Source organism: Echinops telfairi, unplaced genomic scaffold (assembly GCF_000313985.2).
Source record: "Echinops telfairi isolate 266 unplaced genomic scaffold, ASM31398v2 ScPeMD7_7469;HRSCAF=8507_0, whole genome shotgun sequence".
Taxonomy (NCBI): Eukaryota; Metazoa; Chordata; class Mammalia; order Afrosoricida; family Tenrecidae; genus Echinops; species Echinops telfairi.
This window is the reverse complement of record NW_022111372.1, coordinates 53,034,848-53,043,245: the sequence shown is the minus strand read 5'-3', so window position 1 is coordinate 53,043,245 and position 8,398 is coordinate 53,034,848. Positions and strand designations below refer to the sequence as shown.

General features: G+C 45.3%; 1 pseudogene; it reads right to left on the bottom strand.

Annotated features, from left to right (window-relative positions):
• Window positions 1-7,694: 7,694 nt before the first annotated feature.
• LOC101655598 lies at window positions 7,695-8,154 on the bottom strand (annotated as a pseudogene).
• Between the last annotated feature and the right edge of the window lie 244 nt (window positions 8,155-8,398).

Sequence of the window (8,398 nt, the reverse complement as noted above, 5' to 3'; positions counted from 1 at the left end):
GACCAGGAAGACAAGCCTGGTGATCTGCTTGGGAGAGCCGTCGTTCCCCCCAGCTCACGGAGAACATTTTGCAACTCCTTGCTGTGAGCACATGTGGCTAGGGAGGCTCAGTCCCCGAGGGAGGCCGTCACGCTTGGTGAAGTCATTTGGCACAATCTCAGTGAAGCGGATGGGTGCCCGAGCCCAGGCTGTGGTCTCGAACGTGCTGACGATGGTGAAGATGGCCTGGCACCGGTGTTGTTCTCCTGTCGGGTGGGCACAGGATCGTTATCTCTCGATTGCAGTCCAGCTGCAGGAGAAAGACGAGGCTGCCGCTCCCAGAGAGATCAGCAGCCTTGGAAACCCTCCGCAGAGTCACTGCTCAGTGGAATCCACTCCATGGCGGTGGTGGGTGGCAGCAGCACTGGCCGGAGGACAGGGTTCGGAAGGCTTAGGACCGAAGCCAGAGCAGAGGCGGGAGACACAGGGAGGAGGCTGCGGGAGGAGTGGGGTTGCTGCGTTATGAACTGCTGAGTGAAACCTGTTGATCTGCTCCCGAGCCACCATAAAAAAGCTATTAAAAGTAAGTAGATCAATACGGAACCTCTTCTAAGGCCCCTGAAGGGAGGCAAAAGCACTAACGTTCCCTTCTGCATTGGCCCAAATAGAAGACAGACAGCCTGCTCTCTTCCTCATTAAAACAATTTTTTAAAAAGAATTGTTTTTTAATTGCTTGGACCCAGTTGGAATACATAAACAATTGTAAAGATGATAGACAAGATAGGCAAGTGTCTCTTCGTGGACCTTGTTCACTTAGTTAGGCAGTGTTGAAATAAATATAAACGTACTTCTAATCTTAAAATCCTATTTGAAGTCAGAAGCGCTGTGGTTCTCCCTACGCACGTCTTGAGTTCACCCCACTCGGGTTTCCAGGCCTCTCCCTTCCCTCGTGGTCTCCATCCCAGTTGCATGACGTGGGGTGGGGGCGGGGTGTGCTCTCCAGTCTCTGGGTGTGCGGATATATTCGAGCTCTCCACAAAAGAACCACTCAGCGTTGCTTTCTCAAGCCTAGCTTTAAAGAGCTTATTTACCATGACATCCAGCACTTGTAATTTGAGGTCATACCCCGAGGAAGAATTACTAAATCTGTGTAAAATGTCTCTGACTCCTTTTCTTACAGATTTCTGCCAGATTATCTCTCTAAGAATTCTAAACCCTCGTTGTTTGAGGTGGTTTCAGGCTAATGTACATCCCCCAAACGTTTCTTTGTTGCTCAAAATAAAGCAATTGAGAGCGAGTCCCCCACAAAATGAGGCATTTGTAAGAGCTCACTGCAAAAAACAACTCTGTTTTTCTTTTAAAAGGTAGTTTGGGGAGGGGGAGAATAAGGGGGGAAGAGAGAGAGAGAGAGGTGTACTATATTGAAGCATTTGCACTCTTTATAATAATGAAAACCATGCGCTGAGTCCTATTTGAAGAGGAGGAAAACCCCCAATGAATTGGGGTGACAAACTAGCTGCCACAGTGGATTCAAACGTCCCACGGGGGCGTGGCACTGGGCCACAGTTCCTCCTGTTATGCATGGGGTCACCATGAGTTAGAGACCACTCAATGGCAAGTAACCACAACAAACCCAGCCTGCTGTCCCAGGGGCAAGACGCAGCCCAGGGAGGGGCTGAGGTGAACCGCCTTGATCGACTCAGGATGGAACCCAAGGCTTCTCAGCTGCCCCCCCCCCCTCTTCTCCATCTTTATTCTGCACCTATCAGACCGCAGAGTGTGCAAAATCAGCCAAGCTAAGTCCCTGTCTTCGAGGAGCTCCTAGGCCACTGGACGGCAAGGTTAGAGGCAACAGACAAACTTCTTCTTCTTTCAGTTGCCATTGAGCCAACCCCAAGTCTCAGGTAGCAGTCAGAGTGGGAACCGCACAAGGTTTTCCAATGGCTAGGGTTTTTTTCTGAATAACATGCTACCTTCCAAGGTACCTCTGGATGGATTTGAACCTACAACCTGTTGGTTAACATTCTGCATGTCAATTCTTGCACCACCTGAGAACTTAACCCACTGCCATCAAGCCAATCCTGACATAGTCAAGCGGCCCCCTCGGCTTTCTAGAGCTGCATATCTCACTCATAGCAGAAGCGGACTGCCTCACCTTTCTCCCATGGAAAGGCTGGTAGATTTGAACTGGTGGCTTTTTGGTTAGCAGTCAAACCATTTAGCTACTGCTCATGATCTTTGCCAAGGGTCTGCCATGTGCCCAGCCCTATTGCTTGTGGCATTTTCCCATCATTTTTCAAATGAGGAAATTGAAGCTAAGGGGTTAGGTGGCAGGCTCCAGGTCACATGGGTAGGAAGAGACCAAGTTGGCATCTGAATCTTTGAGTTCTGTCTGGTGTCAAGTCTACTCTCTTTCCTGAGTCGAGTCCTAAATCCCCATCTGCTGGACGTCTGAGTCAACGATAAAAACCAGTTAGTATCGAGCTAACTCCAAGTCAAAGTGACTGCATGGGAATCAGAGCAGGACGGTGCTCACGGGGCTGCCAGCAACTGATTTATTTCGGAAGTAGATCCTTAGGCCTTTCTTCTGAAGCATGTCAGGGTGAATTTGAACTTCCCGCCTTTCAGTTAGTAACCGGGGACATGCTGACCAGTTCTACTAGGGATGCTAACAGACAAGTCAGACAATCAGCATCCTCAATGGGTGGTGTGCCCAAGGCCTTGGGGATGCTGGTATGTGGATAGCTAGTGGGACCTTCAAAGAAGAGGCGCTTAAGCAAAGTTCTGCAGGATACAGGCATGACAGAAGCAATGGTCCAAGGTAGGAAGAGTGGTGAGGGGAGGGGTGAGTGGATATGACAGAAGCGTTGGAGAGACGTGGAGTAGTAAGGGATGACTTCACCGGGGCTGGTGGAGAGGCCCTCGTGAGTCATGTTCCGAAGCTGGGTGCCCCCTGCTGCACTGCAATGAACGACGACTTGGGAAAGCCAAATGAAGATTTCCACGGTCAACAAAATGATTCTTTCACCCACTTATGAAGTTGTCCCAAGTGCTTTGTGGGTGTGGCTTCCTTCATGCTTTTGAGCCCTGTCCTTTGCAATCAGGTGGCCAGTTGTGCTTCTTTGAACGTGTTGGCCACACGTTAAGGGTTTGTTTTCTCCTTCCTTCTCCTCGGTGGTTTCAAGTCCCAGCAGTCATCTGGCAGTTTGTTGTGCTCTCCTGTGATCCCACTGGCATTTCAACTTCCAGTAGGGTCACCCACAGTGGGAAGACTTCAACCAAGCTTCCAGGCTAAGACAGGCTATAAAAGAAAGCTGTGGCCATTATCAAATGGGTAGAGGGCTTGAATACACATTTCGCCAGAGGATGTGCAAATGGAAAACACATACATGAAAAGATGCTCGACATCACACGCCAACAGAGAGGTGCAAATCAAACCTGCAATGAGATATCATTTCCCTCCCACTAGGATGGCTTAAGATAAAAAATAATAACAAATGTTGGCAAGAATGTGGGGAACTGGGAACCATTTCAGCTGTTGGAGAAAACAGTGTGGCAGTTCCCAATAACTTAAAAGTAGAGCTACCATGTGACCCAGTAATTCCACTTCTTGGTTTATGCACCCCAAAGATGTGAGAGCAGAGACTCAAACAGAAACATGTACACCTGTGCTCCTAATAGGGCACATTGGTCTGAGTTTCTGTACATCCCCTTGGGAACCCGGCCATGGGCCATAGAATACTGGGATATTAAACCCTGGATTTTCAAGGTGCACAACAAACTCCAAAGGCCATACCAGAGGGATGTGATGTGGAAACCCCACTAGGTGAACTGGTTTCTATCTCAAGCACACCTATAACCCGAGAATTTAAGGCTGAAACTACCTGAAGTGTACAGAAGCAGAGGAGAGCTCTGCCAAAAGTATTGCTCTGTCCACAAGCAGACTGACATTTACTTACTACTTCGATACCCTGCTTGTTTTATGAAGATATGTATTATTCTGCCAGACCTGTGGCTAACATTGTCAGTGGATAGTGCTGTAAGTTTTGCTTGATCGCCAACTCCCATTGTTTATATACATAGTGTCCAGTCACGTAAGGAGTTAATCTGTGCAATCATCCATGTAGTACAATTTGTAATTAGCTTACACTTACTTGCTTAATCTCTCTTTCTCAATTGTGTTTTAAATACATTATCAAGGGCTAAATCAATGACACTATAAATAGAAGGACCTATGCTCCAGGGAGACGATCAATAAGATTCTCTACCATAAAATGACAAAGATGTCTCTAAGGTGAACCAGAGGCAGATAGAAAACAGAGATATAGGAATGGATTTGAGGTTTGCTCCTAATCCTTGCTCCAATCTAAGCACAAATTAGTTCTTACAACATAGCTCTGCTCGATACTCATCCTCATGAAGCAAACATGGAAGATGTGAGTGTTAAAGAGCAAAGTGTGGTGAAGAAATTAGATGGTGCCTGGCTGTCAGAAAGAATAGTGTCTGGGGTCTTAAAGGCTTATTTTCAAACAAGCAGCCATCTAAGTGAGATGACAACTGAGTCGACCTGGAAGAAGTTCACCAACATCTGTGATCCAAGCACTCTAAGTGATATCATCCAAATCTGAAGGAGGGAATGATCTCAGAGCTTGAACTGTGAGATTCTGGTGTGCAGAAGGCTATGGCTGACAGTGGAAGTGCAAAATACATTCACAGGATCCTCACGTGGAATAAGCCTCCGGTGATTCCCCACTGACCATAAATGAGGGGTGGGAATAATCTGGTTATCAGATTATAGTAGATAATATGAGATGATTATAGTAGATTAAAATGATAAATCTGACTTGAATAAGTAAAACCTTGTCATTTGATGTCCCTTTTGATACACTTTGAGCTTAATCGAGTTTTTAATATTTTCTGGGTTTTTTTAAATTTTGTTTGTTTGTTTTCGAATTAGAGCTTATCTCTGTTGTACTTTGTTATTGTTGGTAGAGTTCTTGACTTTCTATGTTTCTATGTTTTTCAGTTTATGAAACCCAGGTTGGGTGAGTCTAGAGACAGTAATTAGAATAAGATTTCTTGGTAGGTATGGCAAGGGAGGGGCGTAATGGAGAGTCGATATCAAGGGTTTCAAGAAGGAAGAATATGTATTGACACTGATTGTGGTAGCAATTGCACAACATTGTTTGATATAACTGAACTATTGAATGGTATGATGTCTGGATTATGCCCTAATAAAATGATTTTTTAAAGTGTATACACCAATGTTCCTTGTAGCACTATCACAACAGCCAAAAGGTAGAAGCAGCCCAAAGGCCCATCCGCAAATGAATGGATAAACCAAATGAGGTACATACATATAATGGAATACTACTCAGCCCGTCAAAGAAATGAAGTCTTTTTTTAAAATCATTTTATTGGGGGTAAAATGAATTATTGATACATCCTTCAACACGGCTGAAGCTTGAAGATCTCATGCTGCATGAAGTAAGTCAATCACAAAAGGACAAATAGTGTAGGTTGTCACATATGAAAGACAAGAAAAGGAAAAAATGTACAGAGATCAAAGTTTTTCTGTGGTTAACAAGGGCAGGTTGGGCTGCCAGCTGCAAGACCAGTAATTCAAACCCCCAGTCTTCAGAATTGAAGAAGGGTGAGGCCGTCTGCTCCCATCGAGATTGACCATCTCAAACATCCTCTGTAGCACTTCTGCTCGGTCCTGCCAGGTTGCTGTGAGTCAGCATTGACTCAATGTTAGTGGATGGTACCAGTAGCACGAGGAGTTTATTGCTTATGAAATCCTGATTTTCAGTTTGTAGTAAAGGACAATTCACATCAGTTAAAGGTAGTTATACACAGTCAATTATTGTAATTGCTGCCAATAAGTTGCACACCAATAAAAAGTCGAATTGACCCTAGTTGTGTGATAGATACATGATCATAATGACCCCCAATAAAAAAGGGAATAGCTGCTGAGTCAGCTATATAAAACCAAACACCTCAAGCAATTAGAACCCTGGAGTTAAAAGTTTAGGGTCTCATTTCATAGGACATTCCAGCTAATTTGTCTAATCATGTGTTTCTTTTTAATAGATACATAAAATGTGTTTCATACTTCAGTTCTACCTCCTCATTCAGTGTGTGCACAGAGCCTAGGGTCTTAAAAGGATACAAACAATCATTCAAGATACAATGATTGGTCTCTATTAGCCCTTAGAGCAACAGAGAAACAAGGAGGGTCAGAAATAGAAGTTGTAATGTGTGACTAACGGTGTCCAGCAATAACTGCCCCCTGCCATGAACCCAGAAGAACTGGACGGTGCCCAGCTACCATTACTGAATATTTTGATCAAAGGTTCTATAGGAGACTCCTGATTTTTAAAAAAAATGCAGAACCAATTTTAAATTCTCAAGGAATCTAGACTTTCTGGAGCCATGGAAGCTAGATAAATCCCTGATACCACAGCCCTAAGATAATCTTCAAACCTGAAATGAAAAAAATCTCCCCTGGAGTTTTTCTTTAAACTTCACTGGAAAAACATATCAGCCCTGAGCATTGTGCTATTTCAAGATCTATGTGAATGAGATCAGCCTGACAGCAGAACTGGAAAGACCGGGTAAGACCCCAGGGGGCAGTGAGTTTACGTGAATGGGAGAGGAAAAACACAGAAAAGGAGGTTGAGAAGGTTGCCCAACTCAAACAATGTAATCAACATCACTGAGATGCACAAGCAGAAACTTGGATTGGTGTACATCGGTGCTGCATTTACAGCATTCTTAAAAATGATAAAATAAAATAAATTATATCAAAAATAAGAAATAGAGAGAGAGGAGGGAAGAAAGAAATAGAGAAAGGAAGGAAGGTCTGAACTTCTAGTTCCAAAATCCAGCGATTGAAAACCCAACAGAATCCTGTTGGCAGTGGTGCTGGAAAACAAGGCCTCTAGGTCAGGAGGCACTCCCAGCACACAGTGGCCCGGCAGCAGACTCAAACACACCGCGGAGGTGAGGCTGACGGCTGGTGAGCACCTGCACAGAAGGTCACCGCGACTCAGAGCCTAACGTTCCTCATTGATTTTCAGGGGACAGTTCCTCCTTGGACTATTGGGGACAACAGTGAATTGAAACCATCTTGATTATCAGGAGGAAGGTCCTATTTCTTTCCTTTGCCCATTTCAGTCAGTCATTTGAAAATGTTGGCTGGACATTCAACAGGATAGGGGTTATTCTAAGACCTGGGCAAAGATGAGAAAGTTCATCCACTCAGCAGTCAAACAGACATATAAATATTGGATATCATTCAGTAAATGCTGCGAAGAATGAGAGGATCAAAAGGGAAGGGGGGGTGCCTGTGATAAAGCAATCTGCGAAGCCCTCGTGAGGGCAAGTGCATTTGGGTGGGGACCTCAGTGCACCGAAGGAGTGAGTGGCCCACATAGTCAGGGCCAGAGCCTCCCACCGAATGGAAGATGCGTGAAGGCCCTGTGCTGGAATGGCCTTGGTGTGCTTGAGAACAGAAAGGAGGCTCCAGTGACTGGCCCACAGTGAATGAATGAAAGCAAGGTGGGGAGTGAGCTGGAAGCAGCAGCCAGGCTCTGATAGCATAGTCCAGGAAGGTCAGGACTGGTAACCATTTAAATCGGATGAGGAGTGACTCCAGGGCTGAGACCGCGTGACCCTATGCAAGTGTTGGCAAGAGTGGTTTTTTTTAAGGGTAGAATTAATATTTTATTGTCATTTATAATCAGATGGTAGCTGGGTATATAGTCTTCATACTTGATTCTTCTTTCTTGTAAATACAAAAAGGTTTACACAGCTGATGGCTGGTTACATTTTCAGGAAGCATAATTAACTTAACTCATTAATGGTAGCTTCAAGTTTGTCCTTATTAGCACCAGAAAATTCACCCCCCAAATTGTGTCCCTTTTTATAAAACTGAAACGTTGGCGTGCATTTGACTTCCCACTCTGAAGCAACATCCTGGCAGCCATCACGTCAACTTCGAGGAAGACCACACTGCCATACTTTTGACGAGGGCATGTAGAAAGGCTTGATCGTTTTGCAAGGCCTACACCACGTGGCTGAGAAGTGAACCACTACAAGCTTCTCTCCAGCACTGCTCGTGGCTGCCTGAAAATCTTCCTCGCTATTGATCAGCTTCACTATTTTCACCATTGGGGGTTTGACAAGAGACCGGGGTCAGAAGAGGAACTCCCGGGACAGGGCACCGGACCGAGCTTGGACCAGCAAAACTGTTTGGGCTGCTTTGTCGAGAGTAGCCTGGAAGAGGTGGTGCCTAAGAGTGGAAAAACAAAGACCATTCCGGAAATTACAACAGTTCTCCAAGTGAGGCGCGAAGGGAGCTCCCCCAGAATGCCCACCCAGAGGAATTCACCACTTACCAGAACAGCCCGTGCGC